Raw genomic sequence first — 12,818 nt, 5'->3', positions numbered from 1 at the left:
CACTGGTCTCACACACTAGCAAAGTATTACTGTAATTCTCTAAGCCAGGCTTCAACAGTACGTGAACTGAGAACTTACAGATGTTCAACCTGGATTTAGAAAAGGCAGAGGAACGAAACATCAAATTGCCAACATCCATTGGGTCATAGAAAAAGCAAGAGAGTTCCAGAAAAACATTTACTTCTGCTTTATTGACTATGCCAAAGCCTTTGACTGTGTGCATAACAACAAACTGTGGAAAATTCTTAAAGAGAGGGGAATACCAGACCACCTTACCTGCCTTGGGAGAAATCCTGTAGGCAGGTCAGGAAGCGACAATTAGAACGGGACATGGAACAACAGACTGGTTCCAAATTGGGAAAGGAGTGCGTCAAGCCTGTATATCAGCTCACTTATTTAACTTATATACAGAGTACATCATGAGAAATGCTGGGCTGGATGAAGCACAAGCTGGAATCGAGATTGCTGGAAAGATATCATTAACCTCAGATATGTAGATGACACCACCTTTATGGCAGAAAGTGAAGAGAAACTAAAGAACATCTTAATGAAATTGAAAGAGGAGAATGAAAAAGCTGGCTTAAAACTCAACATTTAAAATCTAAGATCATGGCGTCTGGTCCCATTGCTTCATGGCAAATAGATGGGGAAACAATGGAAGCAGTGACAGACTTTATTTTCTTGGTCTCCAAAATCACTGCAGATGGTGACTGCAGCTATTGAATTAAAAGATGCATGCTTCTTGGACAAAAAGCTATGACCAAACTAGACAGCATATTAAAAAGCAGAGATATGACTTTTCCAGCAAAGGTTCATCTAATCAAAACTATGATTTCTCCAGCAGTCATGCATGGTTGTGAGACCTGGACTATAAAGAAGGCTGAGTGCCGAAGAATTGATGCTTTGGAACTGTGGTGTTGAAAAAGATTCTTGAAAGATCCTTGGATGGCAAGGAGATCAAACCTGTCAATCCTTAAGGAAATCAGTCCTGAATACTCATTGGAAGGACTGATGCTGAATTTGAAACTCCAATAGTTTGGCCACCGGATGTGAAGAACTGACTCATTAGAGAAGACTCTGATGCTGGGAAAGATTGAAAGCAGGAGGAGAAGGGGATGACAGAGATGGTTGGATGGCAACACCAACTCAATAGACATGAGTTTGAGCAAGCTCTGGGAGATGGTGAAGGACAGGGAAGCTTGGCATGCTGTAGTCCATGGGGTTGCAAAGAGTCAGACACGACTGAGCATCTGAACAGCAACAACAATGTATATATGTATGCATACACTTCATACCATTTATGAATCATATTTGGCTCAGAGGTTAAAGCATCTGCCTGTAATGTGAGAGACCTGGGTTTGATCCCTGAGTCGGGAAGATCCCCTAGAGAAGGAAATGGCAACCCACTCCAGTATTCTTTCCTGGAGAATCCCATGGACAGAGTAGCCTGGTGGGCTACAGTCCACAGGTTCGCAAAGAGTTGGACACGACTGAGCAACTTCACTTTCATCTCTGGGCTTCAATGGTAAAGAGTCTACCCAAAATGCGGGAGACCAGGGTTTGATTTTTGGGTTGGGAAGATCCCCTGGAGAAAGAAATGGCAGCCCACTCCAGTATTCTTGCCTGGAGAATCCCATGGACAGAGTAGCCTGGCGGGACAGAGGAGCCTGGCGGGCTACAGTCCATGGGGTCGCAAAGAGTCGGACACAACTGAGCAACTACCACACACATACCACACATGCCTAAGGAAATAAAGTTATGCTTACAAAGATGCCCAAATGTTGTAAACATATTATCAAGAGGGAAGTAAGGAATTCAAGTAATGTTTGTGTAATTGGGATATCAGGAAGCCTCTAAAATAGTGAAGAGGATTTATACTTATTGACCCAAAAGTTGTCCTTGGTATAGTGGGTTAATGTCATGAGGTAGAGGAAATCTACATGTCCCTTTTCTTAAGAACTACAGCAATCCCTGTTCAACTCATATAAGAGGAATAATGACATTCTCTTTCAAGAGTTTGGAATTGAGCTTAGGAAGTTCTAGGTTTATCCGGTGTGCTTACATGAACTCATTGTTTAATCTCCAGCACTGTGAGATAGACAAAGCTGTGATGGAACTATAAAAGCAAAGCAAATGTGTAGAAAGTAGAAGACATGAGACTTAATGGCCCCACAGAAAAAGAGAAAAATATGGTGGGGTTTCTGATGATCTGCTTGATTCCAGTATGTCTTGATAGCCACCTGCTCTTTTACACTTGGGTTTTCTGAAATATCCATTTTTCAAATTGCCTTGTCTTCTTAAGTTAATAATTTAGTTGAAAGACTGTGTTAAAAATCAAATGAAGAATTCACAATGAAACTTTGCTTGTGTGTGTGTGTATGTGTGTGTGTGTGTGTATGTGTGTGTGTGTATGAGAGAGGGAGAGAGAGAACAAGCAAACTGTAAGGAGATAACAAGATTGGTGCTAATGAGTAGCTGTGGAACGTGGGACCACAGATGACTTCAGGTTTCCATATATGGCTTACATTTAGAGAATTATTTTTTCACATACAGAATAATGCATCACACCATGCCAGTTCTGATAATTATATGTGAAACTGTTAATTCTTTGATATTTAATTACAATAGTTTAGAACTCTGAACTGCCATCTTCTTCTCCACTTCCTAATGGATTTGCTTGCAGTGAGATTGTATTTCTTCTATAATAAAAGACAGCACACACATTTAAAGCAGTTCAAAATGGATTTGAATGTTATGTCTATACCCTTTTTTCAGATTTGAAATTCTGTGAAATTTTCTCATTTTTTGTAACATGGAAACACTTTCTCTTTTCGTTACCATTTCTCCTTGATGAAACTTTTCCTTAGTACCAATCTTAATGTTGCTTTCCTGATGGCTCAGTGGTAAAGAATCTGTGTGCAATGCAGGAGACACAGGAGATGTGGGTTTGATCCCTGGGTCAGGAAGATCCCTTGGAAGAGGAAATGGCAACCCACTCCAGTATTCTTGCCTGGAAAATCCCATGAACAGAGGAACCCGGTGGGCTACCATCCATATACTTCAAAGTTCAATGTGCCTGAGTATGCACGCATGCAATCTTACCTTCAGTGATCTTCACACAGGCAAAAGGAAAAAAAAATACTTATCTTACTGTAAGTAAAACCCCCTTTTAATTAAAAAAAAAAAAAAACAACCAACAACAACTTCCTAGAAGTGCTCCAATTTCTTTGTTTTTATTGAAATTTATCATATTTATAAAAATCATAAGTATTAGGGATATTTAAATTCTTTAAAAAGCAAATTAGCTAAATCTCTCACTTTTCAAAAGTCCCACTGAAGACCTGGAAATGCTAGGTTACCAAAGACCACCTCCAAGCTGGTCTGCTTTTGAGAAGAAGGTCGTTTTGAGTACTGGGATTTTTCTTAGGACATCAGACACTTCTGCTCTCAACACTTTTGTGACAGCTGTGATTGATTCCTTTTGTTAAGCATTTTTATATTCTAATATATCTAAATTCAATTATACATTATAGAATGCACTTCCTCACCCTCCTCTTTCTGTCCTCTTTGCCTGTTCCTCCTTCTCCTCCTCTTTCATCCCTTCTTCCTTTTTTCCCTTTTTTGGGGAATGAAACTTTTTATTCTTCTTTCAAGGGGACAATAGAATCATAAGCATTAGCAGAGGATGAATGATCTCTGAAGTTTCAACCAGGTGTAGCTCATACTGATGACAGCTCCTTGTGATAAACTTGTTCCTTCTGCACAATCTTCAGTTCAAGCTGAAATTACTAATTACTGAAAAATTACAGAAATACATTAAGTTGTCCCCCGTCCCTGGGATTCTCCAGGCAAGAACACTGGAGTGGGTTGCCATTTCCTTCTCCAATGCATGAAAGTGAAAAGTGAAAGTGAAATCGCTCAGCCGTGTCCGACCCTCAGCGACCCCATGGACTGCAGCCTTCCAGGCTCCTCTGTCCATGGGATTTTCCAGGCAAGAGTACTGGAGTGGGGTGCCACTGCCTTCTCCTTTCATAATAATACACCAGGGAAAATGTTTGTGAAGTATATGGAGTGTCATATGTGTACTGTGTTATAATGAACTTTTAAAAATAGACTCAACATTGAAAGACCTAAATTTCAGAAAATCACTCCACAAATTACATATTATAAGGAAGTGCTGGTCTGAATTATAGTCATAAACAATTCCAAATATTTGTTAAAATACATCAATTCAATAGAAAGTCTGAAATTGTAATTATTTTTCTAACCCATTTTTGTTATCCACACTATAACCTCCCATCAAAGAAAGGCAAATCAAACAAAAATTGAAAAAGAATATTTAAGTAGATATCATAACAAATAGTTTCTTTGTTTGTTTCTGATAAGATGTTAGGGCTTTCTTATGTGAGACAACACTGAGGTGGAAAAACACAGAACACATGTTTATATATACTTAACATATTTTGTTTTATCCATGTAGAAATGATCACTTTATTTTTTTCATAATCTTTTACCATTACAAATTGCTCACCAATGTATCTTTCCCCCTCTTCTTTCCAGACAGAACCTGGTGATGGACTCTGAAACATATCTCACTAGGAACCACAATTTACTTATGTATATTTATTCCATAGTTACTTGATATAGGTTTTTATTTGAGTAATAAATGTCATTCAATTAATTTGCAAGTTATCACCAGTTAATTTTTGAGGAAAAATTCTACCTTCACAACTTCACTCTGTTAAAATATATAAGCTTATTCTTTTATTTGTAGAATTCTGCTCTTACAATTATACATCTAAATGATTTAAATAACTACCCACACAAATTCTTTTTTAAATAAGGTTTGACATACCAAGGTGTTTGAAGATCTTGTCTTCCTCATTTTCCAACTGGTAACAAGTGAAATAAATGAGAAATGGTCTTGATAGAGAGTTGGTGTTAGTTCTTGATCCTATTCAGGTTCACTGATTTGAGAAATTAATAAATCACATTTACCAACTATGCACAATGAACTGGGTACTGAACTCCATGCTTCAAATGGATTATTTTATTTAAGCCTCTCAACAAGCTTAATAAGATGCTCTTAGAGTCTCCTGTGGAAATTGAGGCCCAAAGCATATGCTTAACGTCAACAGGAAGAGTTGGAGCTCTGATTCAAATACAGGTGGTCTGATTTCAAAGAGCAGACTCTAATCGTGGACACTGCATTTGCTCAAGGTCACTGAGGCTCAGTATTTTAAGTTGGCAGTTGGGAAGCCAGTTCTTCTGGATCACCACAATGGCCTGCAAACACATTCATAGTGACCACTGGCCAAGTTTCTTCACTGGGAGAAGCTCTTGTAGACACCAGCCATTTAGATGTCCATTTAGATCAAATTCCAACTGCTTGCTTACTCCTTTAGCTGTGGTTTCAAGATTGTCTTTTGGGGAAGTTTTATCTGTCCTGAAGCTCAAGATGTTCTATGCAGAAAACCAAGTGACTGTATTAAAAGAAAAAGAGTTCTCTCTTTTTAGAGTTTATTTATTTAGCCCCATAAGCAATGTTCAAGTTTACTTTGTTGCACTGATTGTTTATGGCAGCCACAGACATTTACATAGATGGACAGGGACTATCCCTGGAGTTCAATGACTTCAGAATGTACACAAATACAATTTCTTAAAATAAATAAATATCTGATATTAATCTCTCTCTAGAGTATGATGCACGACCAAAGGATACTCCTTTGTTCTGATCATATTACTATGGAATAAGTTTAGGGCTGCTAAATATATTTGGTGGCTAGTATATTTTAATCTTACTATGCCACTGCTGCTGCTGCTAAGTCACTTCAGGACTATGCCACTAGATATTATTTATTTCTAACTTAAATTAGAGTGCTATCTATAATTGTTTTTTAATTTTTATTTTTACTTTATTTTACTTTACAGTACTGTATTGGTTTTGCCATACATTGACATGAACCCACCACGGATGTACATGCGTTCCCAAGGAACTTAAATATCTAGCAATATAGGATTGGTTAAGACACTTTTATTCATAAGATGGAGTGTAACATGTTAAAATATATTTAGGTGAAGAATTATGTTAAAAATGTGGTTAAATGGAAAAATATTAATAACCACCAGAATCAGAATATGGAATATAAGTTCATTTTTGTAGAACAATAAACAAAAGAAAATATTTGCCTATTATGAGATATTTTAATCTTTTTATTTTTGTTTATTTCTATATTTAACACTAAATATGTATTCTTTGTATAAGGAAAAATTACAAATAAAATATTACTTTAGGACAATGTACAAGGAGGTAATTTATTCATGAAAATAACACAATTTGCATGGTGTAGATGAAAGACAAATATAAAATGCACCTGCATTGAAAATGCTTTCTTAAGATTTCATTTATGCAAATACTAGGGACCATATGCTGAACCTTGCAGTTTGACATGCAAATAGCTCATCTTGTAATGGCCCAGGGGATCTTACTCAGGTTTGAGAGATTATTTAAAGTTATTTCAAACAACCAATTCCATTTAGTCTATGAACCAAGTTAAAAAAAAATCTATCCCAAGTAGGAATAGATCAGCTGATTATTAAAAAAAAAATACTGTAGGATTTTATATTGTTAATTTTCCTTAGGGCCAATTATGGCTGTATGCATTTATTTACTTCAACAAAGAAATTTATATTGGCCTGGGGCAGAAATATTCCTTCTAAGGTCCATCTGGCCATTTGCAATTTTACTCATTGGCAAGATTCCAAAGAAGATCCAACATCCTCCAAAACAGATCGTGCCTTTTATTTCAGTTCAGTTCAGTCGCTCCGTCGTGTCTGACTCTTTGCGACCCCATGAATCGCATCATGCCAGGCCTCCCTGTCCATCATCAACTCCCGGAATTCTCTCAAACTCACGTCCATCAAATCGGTGATGCCATTCAGTCATCTCATCCTCTGCCGTCCCCTTCTCCTCCTGCCCCCAATCCCTCCCAGCATCAGAGTCTTTTCCAATTAGTCAACTCTTTGCATGAGGTGGCCAAGGTATTGGAGTCTCAGCTTTAGCATCAGTCCTTCCAAAGAACACCCAGGACTGATCTCCTTTAGAATGGACTGGTTGGATCTCCTTGCAGTCCAAGGGACTCTCAAGAGTCTTCTCCAATACTACAGTTCAAAAGCATCAATTCTTTGGTGCTCAGCTTTCTTCATAGTCCAACTCTCACATCCATACATGACCACTGGAAAAACCATAGCCTTGACTAGATGGACCTTTGTTGCCAAAGTAATGTCTCTGCTTTTGAATATGCTATCTAGGTTGGTCATAACTTTCCTTCCAAGGAGTAAGTGTCTTTTAATTTCATGGCTGCAGTCACCATCTGCAGTGATTTTGGAGCCCCCCAAAATAAAGTCTGACACTGTTTTCCACTGTTTCGCCATGTATTTGCCATGAAGTGATGGGACCAGATGCCATGATCTTCGTTTTCTGAATGTTGAGCTTTAAGCCAATGTTTTCACTTTCTTCTTTCACTTTCATCAAGAGGCTTTTTAATTCCTCTTCACTTTCTGCCATAAGGGTGGTGTCATCTGCATATCTGAGATTATTGATATTTTTCCCAGAAATCTTGATTCCAGCTTGTGCTTCTTCCAGCCCAGTGTCTCTCATGATGTACTCTGTATAGAAGTTAAATAAGCAGAGTGACAATATACAGCTTTGACGTACTCCTTTTCCTATTTGGAACAAGTCTGTTGTTCCATGTCCAGTTCTAACTGTTGCTTCCTGACATGCATATAGGTTTCTCAAGAGGCAGGTCAGGTGCTCTGATATTCCCATCTCTTCCAGAACTTTCCACAGTTTATTGTGATCCACACAGTCAAAGGCTTTCATCTTTCATTTAGGATTGGATATAAACTTTGAAATGCATTGTCAATGCATATTAAATTCTTGAATGGCTTAGAAATCTCCCTATGGCTCTTTAAGTAAAATCTAAATGTCAAAAAATGATTTATAAGGTCTTCATGGGGTCTTGCCCCACTTGTCCCATCTGTTTTGATTCTCCATCTCCTCAATATGCTTGGATTAAACTGGGTTTATTTCTGGGCCCTTGGAAATGCTGTTCTTGGGCCTTCAAATGTCCCTTCTGTTAACCAACTCCTATTCACATTTGAAGTCCTTGCAGAGATGTCCCAATTCCTTAGGGACTCACAACAAAGCACTTTTCACAGTGATGACAGCATGGTCCCTTGTCCACCTGAAGAGCAGATTCAAATGGAATCATTCTCCATGGCACTTGCAGGTCCTAACATACAGAAGGTGGAGACTGAAAATATAATGATGGGGATCATGCAGATTTCTCTTCCTCATTATGTTCTGAATTTTATTCTTCCTCAATATGGTATGTAGGAAAGACCAAGAGATTTGAAGCCAACAGGTCCTGGCCCTTGGGTCTCATGTTTGCTGTGAATGTGATCTGTAAGGAGTTACTCAAACTCCCTGACTCATAGTGTCTTCAACTGTGAAGTGAAGTGAAGTCACTCAGTCATGTCCGACTCTTTGCGACCCCATGGACTGTATAGCCTACCAGGCTCCTCTGTCCATGGGATTTTCCAGGCAATAGTTCTGGAGTGGATTGCCATTTCCTTCTCCAGGGGATCTTCCCAACCCAGGGATCGAACCCGGGTCTCCCGCATTGTAGACAGACGCTTTACCATCTGAGCCACCAACTGTAGGTAGGATCAATAAAAATACCCATCTGGGGCTTCTCTTTTGGCTCAGGGGTAAAGAACCTGCTTGCCAATGCAGGAGACACAGGTTCCATCTCTGATATGGAAAGATCCTATGTGCCACAGAGCAACTAAGCCTGTGTGCCAAAGCTACTAAGCCTGTGCTGTAGATCTCACGAGCCACAACTATTGAGTCTATGCACCACAACTGCTTAAGCCAGCATGCCCTAGAGCCATGCTCCACAGTAAGAGAAGCCACTACCACTGGAGGCTGGCACACAGCAACTAGAGCGTAGCCTTTGCTCGCTGCAACTCGAGAAAAGCTGTGCAACAACAGACTGAGCACAGCCAATAAATAAGTAATATTATAAAAAAAAAAAAAAAAGAAATACCCATCTCATTAGTTTAACTTCAGCAACAAATTAGGCCATGTATATGGAAGCATTTTTTGAAATGTTGAAGTGCCATGTACGTGCCAGTTATTTTGTTGTCCACATTTCAGCTGAAGTCTCGAGAAATACATGGTGGTGGCCGTGTTGTCACTTTTCCTAAAGCTCTATCCACATCTATTAACAGAAACAACAAATGGACATACATACTAAGTAAAAGCTATCCATTGCAAAATTCTTATAGCTAAAAGCATATGGCAATCAAAACCCATCCCAAATGGATCTTCTTAAAATTAAATTAGTCAGATGTATTAGGGAGATTTTTTTTTATCTCCTTATTCTATTATTGGATATCATTGACAGAAAGCTTTGAACGATGAAAAAAAAAAAAAAGCACAATTTGACATAGAATTAACACCAAAATCTGTAGAAAGAAAACCTCTCTTTTAAACAGATTTTAAAAAGGATTATCAATGGAAAATCTTCCATTTAGGAAATGGTGACATTTGACTAATTAAAACCTGAGATATTCCAAATGTGCGGCTTTAACGTGGTCTTTTCTTTTAACTGTCAAGCACTCTCTTAAATAAGGTGTGTTTGGCTTCTTGATTTGCATGAATTCTTATGGTTTCTGTCATCTGAAAGTCATGTCTTACAATTTTAAATGTTATGGTTTCTGACAGTTCCCATCTGCTGTAGGGATGTCTAAGTGCCCCAAGCTTAGTTGGCAAAACTCAGTTAAACCTTTGTTTTCACTTAGTAGAATTTAAATTATTTATAGCAGTTATGTCTCATTGGTTATTACAGAGATTTTTTATGACAAAAGAATTTACTGTCACCATTTTCTAGAGTATGAATAAATGCAAAGCAGAAGACACACACTCCTTATTAACAGAAACTTCCTGATACTGTGACCGTGATTAGTTGGACTGTAGTCCCTTCATTAGTTATTTATTTATTCACCTTCATTTTCTACTTGAATGTGGAGAGGATTGGTGGTGGTGTCATTTCATTAACAAAATTGCAAGGGCAATTGTATTAGAAATGTCAAGTATTCAGAAATCAGCAACCTTGAAACAATAACCCTTATAGATCCCTGGAGCGAAAATTTAATTATGACAGGATGCTTGCTACAAGAAAGGAACTAGGTCAGAGGTCAGCTTGGAGTGCCCCATGCCAACTCTTTACGCCCAATTCATGGACATTCATGTTCTCTATATCACCTTAATACATATTTAACTGGAAACTTACTGTGTGCAGGTCACTGGGAAAAATGAAAGAAAACAGAGAAGGTAACTGACTTTATGGGGCTTACATACTAAAATGACAAGTCAGATAATAAATTTTAAAACATTTCTTTAAAGAGTTCTGGTAAAGGAAATACAGAGAACTGTGATTGAAAACTCCTATACAAATATCCAATTGCTCTGTCTCATGTATGTTGTAAAATACCATTTCAAATTTGAATGTGAGGTTGTGATATTATATAAACCAATAGACATTGTGCCTCTAATGCTATGGGTTTAAGTCTAACTTTTGCCCTCTTGTAAAATGATCACTCGTCTCAAAAGCAATATTCCCTACTTGGATGTAGACAACTTTCCAAGTTCAAGCACTGATTTTGTAAGAACAAAATCATACTGCATAGTATTTATTAAACTCTTATCCTAAACATGAGTTATGTCATTCATAACTTTACAGAGTGTGAGGTATTTATTATTCTTCTTACTATTATCATTAAACTTTTCAGTTCACTGTCTCTTAGAAAATTTCATTTATACAATGATATTATCAATTATACAGTGTATAACCACGCTGTCTATTAGATCCTCAGATCTGATCATTTTATACCTAAAGTTCTATATGCTTTTACTAACCTCTCCCTATTCTGCCACCTCACTCCCAACTCTTGGCAGTCATTTTTCTATTCTTTATTTCTATGAAATTGCCTCTTTTATTTTTTCATATTTCACTTATAAAATCTTGTCAAAGTCTTTGTAAAACATCTTTATCTGCTACAGACATGTCAATTTTCATTAGAACACATGGGGTGATATGGTCCAAGTGGTAGGGTGGCAGAAGAATGTTTTTTCTAGACCCTGCTCAAATCTGGCAGATTAACAGGCAGTTTACTCACAGATCAGAATAGCATGCCTAAATGAGGTCTAGACTTCTGCAAAATCTAAGGAGGCATACTAGGCAATTTTGTTCTTTCTTAATAGTTAAAGGAGGCAGATGCAGCAATTAGTCTTTTACTTTAGATAGAATATCTTAATATGCTTCAGACTACTATACCCCTAGAAATTCCATTAGGCAACAGGTTCCTGAAAGTTTGCAGGATTTCTTTCCCTTCCTCTCTCATGTGTGTATCCTACCAAGAAGTCTAGAATACTTACTACTTCCTGCTGATCTGGTCCAATCAGCATAATACCATAAATATAATGAATTATCAGGGCTTCCCTGATGGTTCAGTGGTGAAAATCTGCCTGCCAATGCAGGAGATGTGCGTTTGATCCATGGGTCAGGAAGATCCCCAGAGGAAGAAAATTGGCAACCCACTCCAGTATTCTTCCCTGGAAAATCCCATGGACAGAGGAGCCTGGTGAGCTATCGTCCATGGGGTCATAAAAGAGTCTAACACGACTCAGCGACTGAAAACCAAAGTAACTTATCAACATAGTAATGCCTTGTGCAATGAAGATGTCGTAGAGTTCCTTGTAGATCAGATTATGGCTTGGGTCTGGAGGTTTAGTATGGTCCCGCATTGCTGGTCCTGCCAGAAGAAAGGAAGTGCTTTCTGAAGGTCTTTACTGTTAGGAAGGGAGAGAGCATATGATATGCAGCGTATGATACTGCTTATTTGTAGAGTCTAAAAACAAAATACAAATGAACTTATTTACAAAACAGAAATCTAAACTCACATACATAGAACAAATTTATGGGGAAAGGGGTTGAGGAGGGATAGATTAGGAGTTTTGGACTAGCAGATACAAACTACTATACGTAAAATAATTAACCGCCAAAGTTGTACTGTATAGCACATGGAGTTATACTCAACATTTTGTAATAACCTATAAGGGAAAAGAATCTGAAAACCCAAATCGCTTTAATATAACTGAATCACTTTGTTGTACACTGGAAAATAGTGCAACATGGTAAATCAACTATCTTCAACTAAGAAAAATAACCAAAGCCAGACAGACAGTAAATAATTTAAAGGGAGGAAATTTGACTCAAGACTATGTTTCCTTAAAACTAAATTATTAAATAGTTGCTGATTATGTTTTCTGAAAATGGTATAAAAATGATTCTGCTGTTCTGCGAAGTCCTATATAAGAAAGGGTATATGTTTGTATTTTTCTAGGCATTATACCTCTTTGGCAAGTGTGATGGTTAATTCTATGTGCCAGCTTCACTAGACTAAAGGATGCCGAGATGGCAGGACATTACTAAATGAATAAAATGTTATTTCTGGGTATGTCTCTGAGGGGTTTCCATAAGAGATCTGCATTGAATCAGTAGACTAAAAAAGATTGTCCTCATTATGTGGCAGGCATCATCCAATGCCTTGAGAGCCTGAATGGATTATAAGGACAGAGGAAGTATGAATTTGTTGTCCTTGTTTGAGCTGGGACGTTCATCTTCTCCCACCCTCAGACATCCACACCCCTGTGTCTCCTCTCTGCCTGAATCTCACCACTGGCTTTCCTT

This window comes from Capricornis sumatraensis, chromosome 3 (assembly GCF_032405125.1).
Source record: "Capricornis sumatraensis isolate serow.1 chromosome 3, serow.2, whole genome shotgun sequence".
NCBI classification, from domain to species: Eukaryota; Metazoa; Chordata; class Mammalia; order Artiodactyla; family Bovidae; genus Capricornis; species Capricornis sumatraensis.
This window is presented reverse-complemented; position numbering follows the sequence as displayed.